General features: G+C 37.6%; 1 pseudogene; it reads right to left on the bottom strand.

The window, feature by feature from the left end:
• Positions 1–137: 137 nt before the first annotated feature.
• Positions 138–11,636, bottom strand: LOC135691888 (uncharacterized; annotated as a pseudogene).
• Between the last annotated feature and the right edge of the window lie 1,151 nt (positions 11,637–12,787).

The raw sequence follows: 12,787 nt of genomic DNA, 5'->3' as shown, positions 1-12,787 counted from the left end.
AACTTTTTCGTGTTGGTGGTGGAAGTTCTTTTGCTGACTCAAACAATCTATTTTTAGAACTTCTTTATTTAGAACGACATAAATACCTCTAAAGATGCATGAAAGATTGCAAGTTTGCCAGCGGATTACTGTTATTCTGGCCTGGTTCAAAAAGTTATGAACCAAGACCAAATTACAGAGGTTTGATTAGGAAGAGCCTGTGATCATATGACAATGTCCCAGCTAATTTGTAACAAATTCAACTAATTTTGTACATTAAGAAGTATCACAATGTTCTTTTGAGAGTTATGGTCATAATTCAATAACCTAAAAATATATTTTGTGACTTCACATCGAGTTTCAGAGTCAGATCGAGGCTAGCTGTTTTTAGGCGGGGGAGCAGAGGCAAAGGTGTTTGATGTGAACGCCTTTCTCACGATAATATTGATTTAAAAACTGCAAAGATCTTTGTCGAGGATTCGTTTCAAATAAGCTTCAAATATTCCAGGATTTGGCAAAATCTTTCAGCCACTGCCAAAAAGTTTTGAGATGTCAAGATATTTTCTAGATTTTGAGATTTATTTTCAAGATTCAATAATTTTTTGAGCGATTTAAAAATTTTGGTGAGATTTATGAAATTCCACGATTTTCAAGATTCTGAGATTTCAGCAAATTTTTAAGAGATTTTAGAGACTTTGTTTGGTAATTTGTGAAAGGTGAACGAGATTTTTAGGAGTGTTGGATTTTGTTATCTTTTTGTTATAACTTCGGACCCCTGTGGTCAGTCGAGAGCAAGGAGTCAAGAGTCGAAGATACACGGAGCGGTCATGCAGGGAGTTGTGGCCGCATTTGAACTCAAACGAACGGTTTTTTATAGCGATTACGAATTATACATTATACTATCGACTTGTGTAAGCCACTCAATTAGTTTATTTTACGATATATATAATCACACTAACTATAACCTCGTTTTTAATGTTGGACGTCTTTGGTCATATTACGCCGAGCCCCGTATACTACTTACAGATATAAGCTTCTACAGTTCGTGCCTTGTAGTGGTGTCTGCAAGATAGTCAAATATTCAACAAGGAGTGATTGACCCTCGGTTTTCTCTGTCGTAACAGTCCGAACAAGTCAACAAAGTATGTTGCAGTAAGAAAATCAACAATCAATAGAACATTTTGTATTATATCATTTTATGAGTAAAAGATATGTGGTATACACTTACACGCTCATTTCAAACACGAACTTCATTAAACAATAAGCAGTTAGTTTTCAGATATCGGTCCCTTTAGAAAACATAGTTACAAAAGATATGTGTAAACGTACCAAGTCAATTAGCCAACCGGCAAATACAAAAGATATTACCAACGATAAATGTGCTAACGATTGAACCTATGCAGAGCTATTACCAAACAAAATAAAGTGTAAGAGTAATAAAAACACGACCTTGATTAATAACACGTCAGTAAACTATGGTAAAGGCGTTTGCGCAGCAAACTTCATGCTTTCCGCGGCATTTACCACCATCCCATCCCTACCCCTTCCCCATTAATTCCATAATATCGAGTTTGAAAATTCAGAATCTTTGCGAAATGTAGCAAAGGCAAAGTAAGTTCAATAAACCACTGTTATAATGAAAAAACAGCTTATTGAAGAACTCAGGTAAAAGGAAGACCCCATTCAACCCCATACAACATGGAGTATCAACTCCGTAAGAGTGAAAAAAACCATCCACTATTAGTGCATGGATTTTGCGATGTTTACATGTGTCCTTTGTAGATGTTTTTTGCACAATTTAATAATTCATTACTTTACATCCCAAATAGAGCCTTATTTAGCCTATGATCCTGTTTATCTTTGTTCAAATTGAACAATTGTGCAAAGACCAGTAAGAAATAAAGCTCTTTTTGCAGTTGGCATGAGGCCTATTTCCATTTCCAATGACACTTACATATGCTAAACATTAATTGAGTGTCACTCTTTGGTTCAAACGCTATTTCTTTGACATTTGACCACCCTCTCTACCCAGGTATTCTTTGCCACCTTTCTCCTGCTTTGTAGTATTCCATGAAGGGTTGTTGATCCACTTTTTAGGCTCATACCGCCAAGTGTCTACGAATTTGGTCCAATCGAATTGCTGAGGTACTTTGCACTTTGAGGTATATGAATCAAGCTTGGCATCAAATTTGATATCATTCCTTTTTAATCTCCACAAAAGTCTCGTGTCCTTTGGATAACTTCCATGTACCCCGATGAAATTGTCGCAAACTTTTTTAAAATGTTGGGTAATATTTTTCATGAATTTTAGTGGTGGATCATGATGTAGCCTAGGGTCGTAATTGTATAGGTCGGGTAAGTCAAGATCTTTCACCCATGTTGCTATCATAATGCTCCCCCAAGGATGGCCTTTGAATTCATACGGATCTTGGTTCAAAAACAATTCAATTACGTCACGTGATAACAAAACCATGCTCTCATCTGATCGAACAATATTTGGGATGCAATACAGTGGTACATGGGGCGCATAGGCATCGGAAGCTCGTGTAGAAATCGCTCGAGGCAAAAGAAATAATCATCGTCCATCCTTAAAAAGTAGTCAAACTCGTAGTTCTGCATGGCCCAAACCATGTGATACAAAAACCGTTTGCCGAACTCGACTCCTCCACTGAGATTTTGAAATACAAGATCATTGTGAGTTCTTTGTTCTTTCATCAACTTCTTCCCGTCTGGTGATGATCCGTCAGGTTGGTCTGTGATGAAGATGCATTTAACAATAACCTAGGATGCAAAAGTATTAAACCTTAATTATGTAAGTTCTTTTATTATTACTGAATTTTATAGGGAGAGATTTGTTTCGAAATAAAACAGTAAAGGCACAATATGGTGGGTTCATTGGACCTTACGCGGCAAACTTGGATGTTGGCGTAAAATATAAGCCCAGCCTCAAACTGGGACACCACCCAAAAAATTTGTCTACGACCCTGTTTACATAGGAAAAATAGGACCGAACCAGTTTGGGGTCGATCCCAAGATCTCGCAGACGTTTACACTACCCTGGGTACCAGACTCACTATATATTAGTGAGTCTGGTACCCAGGGAAACGTTTACACAGGATCGATCCCAAAATATATTGTGTTTACACGGGATCGATCCCAGATCGGACCGCACGGCTTTCTTGGAGCCGGCGAAATGTATTTGAAAGTGGAGGGACAAAATATCAAAGACTTGAAAGGGCTTAGGAAAGGCCGCCACCATGGTTGGCGTCAAGGAAAATTTTAGAATTATGATGTTTTAGGGATGGCCAGAAACTGTATCTTAAATGAATTTTGACTTAAGGTGTCGCATAGTCGCGTCTATTGTGAAGTTGACTTGAAATAGAAAAGTTTGGCAAAGTTTTAGTATAACCACTATCATATGGCTCGTAATGAAACCTTTTTTAATTTTTTTGAATATACCCGAAATAAGATGGGGGAGTAAAATAAATGAAACATGGATTGATAAAAAACATTAACATTAAAATATCAACAGAAGAACTATCAACTAAAAATAAAAAGTTAAGCAATTTTGTACAGTTAAAATATAACTTTGTAACATCTGATCTTACCTTTTTCGGAAATTAAGTGCTTTAACAAAAATTTGAAAAACCTTCAAACTGGGCTTGTCAAAGTGAGTTTAAATAAAATTTATACTTGCGTCGATATTTTCTTTTTCTTAGTAGGAATGGATTATCAAAACGATCAAACTCTGAAGTTTTCTTGATGATACTTTTTAAGAGCAAATCTGCCCTTACTTTACTTCTCATATCCTCAAAAAAGTTCTGATTTCTCTCTTTTTGTAATGTTTCTGAGAAAGTTTTCATTAACAAATAGACCTTGTGTGCCAAGTTTAGGCAATGGAAAAAACGAAACTCCGTCAATTTGTGCTGGCACCAAGTTATTCTGGACTGGTTTCTCGATCTATTGGGTAAGCCAAGCTGTTACTAGTTATAAAACTTAGACAATGGCCTTAAAGTAACAAATTTTATGTATGTCTTCTATGGTAAAGACATAGCAACCAAGGTAAAGCTAAGGACACATTTAAGAGAATATTAGGCAAAGTTACTTACAGAATCATACTACATTTGTTTCAACTTTTGCCCAGTGCTGAGGAGAGGGGGGTCAGGGGGGTCACTGACCCGGGGGCCCATGATTTTATGGGCCCACAGATAATAACTTAGTCAAAAGTTGATAAGTAGCAATTCAGCTTCTCCATTGTTAAAACCTTTCAATAATAGAAACAATTATCGCAAAAGCCTTGGAAATAAAGTAAGGTAGAAGCAGCAATAGTATTAACCCCATTTATGTAACTCTAACAGAGCTAATAGCTTTCGGTAATTGTCTAGATATTAACAAAACAATTTTGAAGACTTTGTATCTGTAAAAAGGTTAATTATGGAGCTATAGTCAATTTTTTCAGAAAATTTCAGTTTCCATGGACATTGAAACCAGTGAGCTAAGCCAATGGTAAAGCGAAGATAATACTTTATGAATTTGAGCTTACTGGACGATATTTTGCTTGATGCAACACTAGAAGGCAAAGTCAGAAACAAACTTAATACAATGAAAAGATTGGGAAATAAGTGTTGCAAATTCAAATGCTTAAGCCTGTTCACAGATAAAACTGAACTGATAGTCTGAAGTCCTTTGCGTGGAGGGTACAACCTGAAGGGGCCAGTTAGAGACATGCCTGGGAGAGACAATGTTCCTGAAGGATTTGGCTCTACTAACCGCCAAGAGCCCTAATAACCAGTAAATTCTGTTGTTTAATCAATTCTTCATACTACAGTCATACTGTTATTGCTAGTCACTTGCAGTCTTGAATGCATAAGATAGCAAGAAAAAATGCTAAAATATAGTTAATGTAAAGCTAAAACTAATAGACAGGACATATAGCCTGACAATCTGACATTCAAGCTAATGTTTGCTTTCACAACGGATTCTTGTAGTAGGGAGTCTAGGCTTTCATAATCTGCCAGGTGACTTTTGTGAAAATGCCTGGGTGTCACGTGACTTGTGGCATCATTTAACGGTAAAAAATCAGACAAAATCATCGCTAACTCTTTACTGGAGTGTTATTTTTTGACGCAAATTACCTATTTTGACTCATCTCGTTGCAAGCTTTTAATAAATGTATATTTAAAAATGATTTGCCGCCATCAGTATTTTCATTATGACGTCATCAAAAATTTTGCATGACGTCATCAAAGATCTTATTGTCATTAAATGATAAATTGGCCAAACTTTGTATTAATATGAGGCTGGATGTCAGCAAAACCATTTCCTCCATATTTTTTTCAATCAAATAATTAGTATTTAGATCATTTAAATTACGTTTGTGCGAACTGCAGTACCCAAAGTTCGAATAAGGTAGTGATATCTGTCGATGCAGTCACTTCTTCCTTCGTAGTTGCAAAGTCTTGCTCCCACTCTGAACCGGACAATAACTTCTTTGCATCTGCATTTGACTGTTGCACTAAGTCGCGAGAATGTCTTGGAACTATAGGCTATCCAAGATGCCCTCGCGCTGGGCTGAAGGTACATGACTTTTTTCAATAAGACTATATTCCGCTGCGAAATAGAAACGTTTGGTTCAAAAATTTGCTGTGTTCTCCCACAGATCCATGGAATTATGGGCTGAGACTCTCAGAAAGAGTTATCGCAGATGTAAAGACATTCGCGAAACTGTAGAACATAGTGGAACACTACATTAAAGCCGCTTAGAGACAAGGAATCGTATTTACCAATTCTGAAAACAAAATCATCTGCAGCAGTTCCACAATCATTCAATCAGAGACGAATTAAATTGTGTCAACTTAACAAGGTTATTTTGGCTACAGTGTTTGGATGCAATTACTACAAGGCATGTTCCAAAAGCCAAAAGCCTGCAGTTGAAATTTGGACGACATACTTGATCGTTTAAAGTCTAAATGGTCCACAAGAAAACAGCTTCCCCACCTTAAAAGAAGTCAAAAAGACATCCAAGGTGTGAAAAGAAAGCTTCCTTTGCAGCACAAGGATATGCAAATGACCTAGAAGATGAGTTTACCCATGAAGAAAATCATGCACCTTCATACCCAGCGCTAAAGACCTATAGTGTGAAGACATCTTGAACAGCCTATAATAGTGCGAAGACATTCTTCTGACTCAGTGCAAAAGCCAAATGCAGATGCAGAGAACTTATTGTCCCGTTCAGAGTTGGATCGTGACTCTGAACCAGACAAAAATGCCTTCCGAGGAAGAAATGACCCACTCGTCAGGTAGTGACTACCTTATTCGAACTTCCTTGGCTATTGCGGTGCGCAAAAATTTAATTTAAATTATCAAATTACTAATTATTTGGATGAAAAAATTATGGAAGAAATTCTTTTGCTGATATCCAGCGCCAAAATAAAATAAAGTTATGCCAATGCATCATTCTATGGCAGTAAGATCTTTGATGACGTCATGTAAATTTTTTGATGACGTCATAATAAAAATACTGATGGCAGCAAATAATGCTTAAATATACATCGATTGAAAGCTTGCAACGAGAAGAGTCAAAGTATGTAATTTGCGTGAAAAAATAACACTCCAGTAAAGAGCTAGCGATGATTTTGTCTGATTTTTTACCGTTAAATGACGTCATCAGTCCCGTGAAATCCAGACATTTTCAAAAAAGTCACCTGACAGATTATCAAAGCCTGGACTCCCTACTACAAGAATCCGTTGAGAAAGTAAACATTAGCTTGAATGTCAGATTGTCAGGCTATATGTCCTGTCTATAAGCAAAATCCACACATTCGATGTTCTCAATAAGAAATCGTTATAAATACTAGAGATTGACTATATTTTTCTAAAGAGTAGATATTTTAGGTATCTTTTCAAGGGGTACTCATCGACAGGGGCGTAACTTGGACAATAGTTTTGGGGGGTGGGTGAAAAGGGTTTCTGCCCTGCAAAACTGAGTGGTGCCCTGCAGACCTAGTAGCAACGGTTTGTCTATAGGTTACTAGTGAAAGCTTTACCAGTGTACACTGGTCTTTACCAAGGACAAACTTCTAAGCAATAAAAACAAACTTGAAACTTCATTGCCTATGAAATTTCTATTTCTCTACGTGAGCGTAAATTGTTTTTTATATTCACTTCATTTAATGTTTGGTTTGCAAAATTAAGCTAATAAACAGCTTATTGGGGGGGGGGGGAACATGATGTAGACAGCGCAACGAAATTTAGCCCAGTGGGGCTAAGAGTCGAGTTTAGTGAGGTAGTAGGACCCACCATGGTTGGGTCCGACGTGAAGAAATTTTTTGAAATTATACCTTGTAAAAAGGGCTAAAAAGCATCTTTCAGACAAAAATTTAGCAAAATACTAATGTGCTAAAAGAACTGATTGTTTATTGAAAATATTATTGTTTAGTGGGAAAAATAGGTAGGGGGATGTCATGCTAAAACTCTAGTGTTAGACGTTGGGGAAGGAAAGGAACGGCAAACTTTCGTTTCAGATTGCACGTAGTTGTGAATGACAGAGGAAGATGTTGTTTTGATTGGGAGAATTTTTTTTCCTGAACAGAAATGTGCAGTTTCTTGTATCAAGAAGGCCATGTTTACACATCCAAAATTGAAACATTGCAATGATACAGAAAATGATTTACTAAATTAATGCAAATAAAAGAAAAATAATAAAAATATACGTGAAAAAGCTAGCAATTAGATGAAACAAAATCGGTATCTTAACGATTTATTATGTTTTTCAGTTCATGCACTGATAAAAAGTAATAGAAAAAATGATAAAAAAATTCCTATCTTGACCAAAGTGAGGGACTTCAGCCCCTTATTCCTCCCCAGTGACGCCGTGCTTGTCATGAAAATAATTTACAACTGAAATTAATTTATATGGACTCAATCTTGCCCTCATAAACATATGCATCAATCATTGCATCCATTGGCTATGACTTTCGGTAAGGAATGCTTTCGCTTTGCTAATAACGGAGCTCTTCCTGACATACCTTTTCCGTTCTCTAAAATGCAATGTCAGGAAGGGAGGTTTATAACAAATATAATATTTCCATTTCAAAATTCGTGAACGGCCCTTTACGAACTTCAGAGGTGGCATTTCTGCGTGGCAACAAAGCTCTTCTTGGCGCCCTGCGAAATCTTCGATTGCCCTGCGAAATCGACTATTTTTTGGATTGGGGGGGGGGGTGTCACACCCCCCACACCCCCCCGGTAGTTTCGCCCCTGCTCATCGAGTGTGAAAAAGCAGGAGCTGTAGTGGGCCAAATTCTTTTTACGGTTGCCTTCACGTTGCTTTTCATAATTTTTCCTTATAGTTTGATGTAATATAGTTACTTCGTCTTGCATCAAAAACATAATATCTAACAATTTTAGCATTGTTTATTGGCGCCATATTGAATTAAAAAGTATGGCCAGAAACAATTGGTGTATTACGTGCTTTGTCTAATTTGTTTAAAATAAAAATAACTTCGCGGGAAACATGTCTAGCCCCAGATAAAAAAAACTGAAAAATGAACAATATCTGTTTAGAGATTGAAGATTTTGAGAGGGCAGATTTTATCAGCAAATCAATCCTGCAACTTAAATGGTTTACAAAACTGTTGTTTAGTGGTTTTAGAAAGAATTCATAGTATAAAGACGTGGAACAATTAATGTAGATAAATGCAACATAGAGCAAAATTGTTTGCAGCCGCTGTGCAAAGAGCTTTTGCGCCTGCAAGCTGCGGCCAAATGGCGACGCGCAAAATTTTTCCCGCCAACCGACCATGTGACACTTTGATTGCGATCCAGGCCTCCTGGGAGGTGCAATATTATAGGGTTTTGTGTCACCACAACCACAAAAGACCTGAGCATGGCGGAGTGAACTTGAAGCCTGATCGGCTCATTTTATATACAAAATTTTACAATGTGTGTATGCCTCTAATATTGTCAGTTCCACGGAGAAATAGTTCAAAATTTAAATTTATTTTATCTCAAAAACGGCACCATGCCGCACGCTGATTTTTTTATTGATTCATCTTCATGCCCCAAAAAATAAGATTATATTGGTCGGCATATTTGGAAAATTGGGTCACGTTCATAATTTCACCGCAAAGATACCTAACTTTAGGATTGTCAAATTATGGGTGCGATTGACTGATGATTTAAAACCGCCATACTTTTTGGGATATGCAGTATATTCATGGAAGTTTTTCAGTAAAAGAGATTGGTCACAAATGTAAGTAGCTGTTTTTAACGCGATTTTGAAATCGCTTCAGTATTTTTCTATAAGAGTAGGAAACCAAACAAAAGCGAAATTTGGCAAGGTCAACGTGGGAAGCTTTGTTCGATATTTAAATTAACGATCGTGAAAAATTTCCACCATGCCGCATCCTGAATTTTTGTATACTTGTAGTCAAAAGTTCAATTTTCTTGTATAATATCTCCTTCAGTGGCGGAAAATTGGGTAACGCTTTAAAATTCACTTTTTAAATTGTTCATATTTCCCTACTTGCCTAATAGTAGGCCTAGGCATAGGATACTTTAGTTTGGCAGTAAAACATAGGCAACGAAGAGATTAATAAGGTTTTAAAGCCTTAATTTAATGATATAAATGTATCTTAAGTAGATAATTTATCTATTTGACTCCATAAAAATAAAGCAGAGGTAAGGTTAAAATTCCAAGTTTGTTTTCTCATATATTTTTATATCATTTGCATCCGGGACAGAACGACACAATTTTCGCGGGCAGGCAAATCACGTCAGCATAAAAAACATTTTTGCACTATGTTGATAAATGCACTTTTATGATGCCATTTGATGTTCTCGTCTATTTTGTTGAGATATTATAAACCAAAACTTTTTGCCGTAGATTCTATGCTATTGGCATTTTCACTAATCGTGAGGTATGAAAGGCCACCTCTTCTTTTAAGCGCCTTCTATGAGAAAATGCCTCAAAAAAGTTTGAAAATTTTAAAAAAGCAACCCAGACGTAATATGGTATCTTAACAGCTCTACATATCAAAAGTCGCTTGAGTCAATGCTGTTATCAAATAGCTAATTCTAACACAACATTAAAAGATGTATTCAGTTATTTTGTTATTTCATATTTCATACTGGGAACCAAAATTATTTCATATTTCAAATCCAAAAAATCTAAATAGGTATATTTTCTCCCCGAAAACTTTAATTATTTCATATTTCAATTTTCCCTTCTAGGCCCTCTTTTGCTATCGCGGCCGCGTCTTCGCGCTTAATTTCATTGCGGATTGCGGCATTTCGTTGATTTTTGCGCGGTTTTGCGGCTTTTGGTCCCCCTATAATAGGCCCCTTTTAAATGACCAAAGAAGTAATAGCCACCATCGCAATTTCAGCAACCAAAATAGCCGCAATTTTAGCAACCATCGTCTCAAAAATTATCCTCGGATCACTTGCTTTCTATCTTTCGTTTTGACCCGGGGCCTATAAATCCTCCCCGCGGCCCTGCTTTTGCCTAAAATTTTTCTTTAGCTCTGCAGAAAAGTGCCGTGCCCTCCCCCACGGCCCCCGGTTTTGCCTGCCCTTTTTCTAGGCCCTTTTAAAAGGGAATGCTCGTGCGTATGCCATCAATAACAAAAAGAAAATACCTCCAAAATTAAAGGAAGGCTGGCTGAGAGGAAAATGGCGTCAAATTTGAAAGGTAGCAATAAAATGTTTATTTGGAGCGATTAATAAAAAGACCCTTCTCCTGAATATCATGCTGGAGTAAAAACATTATAGGTTGGAGCCTGTTCGCTAAATTTATCAATAAACTCGTGGAAAAATAGAAAACTTCTTTGATCTTGTTTCGTATTTTCTATTTTGTGAGCGAAGAGGGCGCGCAAGATCTTTTCAAATGTCGGAGTACCGTGCCCAAAGCACCTCAAACTGGAGAATTCATGAGCCTCGTTTCCTATCCGTTGCCAATTCGGGATCGATCCCATCTATTTTCGGCGTTTACACGAGACGAGATCGATCCGAAGCGATCCCAAATAAGTACGGATAGCGGATCGATCCCGAGCGTTCCCGTGTAAACGGAAGGCTTATCCTATCCGTACTAGTTTCGGATCGATCCCGGCCTGGATCGATGTAAAGGGTGTCTACATCCCCTGGAAAAAAGGATGCACAGTCTGCGTTGGTATTCAAAGAATAAATTTATTACTATGAATGGTTTTAGTAAACAAAAGGTTTTGCAAATCAGTTGCTGTACCTGGTCACTGCTCACACAATCTTACCACCATGTTTCTCTAATTGCTGATCGTCTGTCTCTTCTTGTTGGGGCTGATGAAACGATTATCAAAAAGTTTGTTTTCTTTCTGATTGCTGGCCTCATTATTTGGAACTTAGAGTATACAGGATTTCTATTCCAACGATCCACATAATCAATCGATCCCTTACAGGAAACTTGACAATGTTTCACTTTTGTTGAGAATAAATTCAAGTGAAAGGTGCAGAAGATGAGAATCTCCATTATTATGATAAGTAAAAGAGCCATGCTGTTTCTCCATGTTGAAAATTCCATTTGTTAACCACCTGTTACGTTTGCTCAAGCTTTTGCTCAAGCTTTCATTCACAAGAAATTCACGAATCTGATACGAATCTGATACGGGCTTCGTGTTCGTGTCTGTCGCACTGTTCATTGGCAATTGTTTCTTGAATTTCGAGACATACTGGAAAAGCTAGACCAAATAACCAAAGTGGGTTGCAGTAAGACAATCAACAAACAATAGAACATTTTGTATTTTATCATTTTATCAGTAAAAATACGTGCTATACACTTCAGTGACGGGCTGGCCCTTTTCGCCTGGGGGGCAGCATCTAAAATGGCGCCCCCCATAACTAACACTATTGTCTTTTTCCTGAGAATATTGGTAGTACAAGAAATTCAAAGTGGGGGGGGGCTCAAGTTAATAGCTTTATTTGACTAAACACCAACATTGGGAAAGGCCGGCGAGAGGTTGCCGGAAGTTCTTGATACAACTCTGAATAAAAAAGGGTTTCTTGCGAGCGGAGCGAGCAGAAAATTTTTGCGACCACGCCCTTTAGATTGGCTTAAAAAACATTTCAAAATATTTCTTGTTGTCATTTTCTTGAAATCGTTTAAAAATTTTGCTATTTTTAAGGCATCCTTTTAGCGTTTGATTAATTCCAGTCTTAAAATGGATTTCATAACTTTGTAATAAGGAAAAGAATCCATCCTATCTTTGAATCGTCAAGATGAATTGGTCCTTTCATGAGAAATGAAGCAATAAGACAAAATCTACTGACCCCCACATGAGCAGGTCTCTGAAGGCCAGCAGAGCCAAAGAGACTCATCGAAAATCAAAATTTTCTCTGGAAGGGGGGCATGAGTCCAGACACCCTAAACACAGACTGTGTGCACTATGAGTGCTGTGTTCTCCACACGAAAGAATTTAACTACGTGAGTTTCCTAACAATCTTATAAAAAATTGATAAATTTTTCGCCCCTGCGAACAGTACAAATGTTTTGTCTAGATAATATAGTACTGAATGGGGCACAAAGACGTGCCCTTGAAGTGAGAATGTTCTAGCTAGGGGGTATGGGGGCGTGCGCCCCAATAAAGTTTTGAATTTCATGGCGTCTTTTTTGTCTTTGCTGGCCTCCTAGAGACCTAATAACCAGACAAGTCGGTCGTATCAAACTCTTTTTTGAGTTTTCAGCGCCCTATACAAGCTTTGGCGCCCCTATAAAAATGTCACTTGAGGAGGCCCTGCCCCCCCCCGGCCCCCCTGCCAGGCCGCCACTGATACACTT

This window comes from Rhopilema esculentum, chromosome 10 (assembly GCF_057945365.1).
Source record: "Rhopilema esculentum isolate cy_ngs chromosome 10, ASM5794536v1, whole genome shotgun sequence".
In the NCBI taxonomy this organism is placed as follows: Eukaryota; Metazoa; Cnidaria; class Scyphozoa; order Rhizostomeae; family Rhizostomatidae; genus Rhopilema; species Rhopilema esculentum.
The sequence above is the reverse complement of the archived record's forward strand: the minus strand, read 5'-3'. Positions and strand labels throughout refer to the sequence as shown.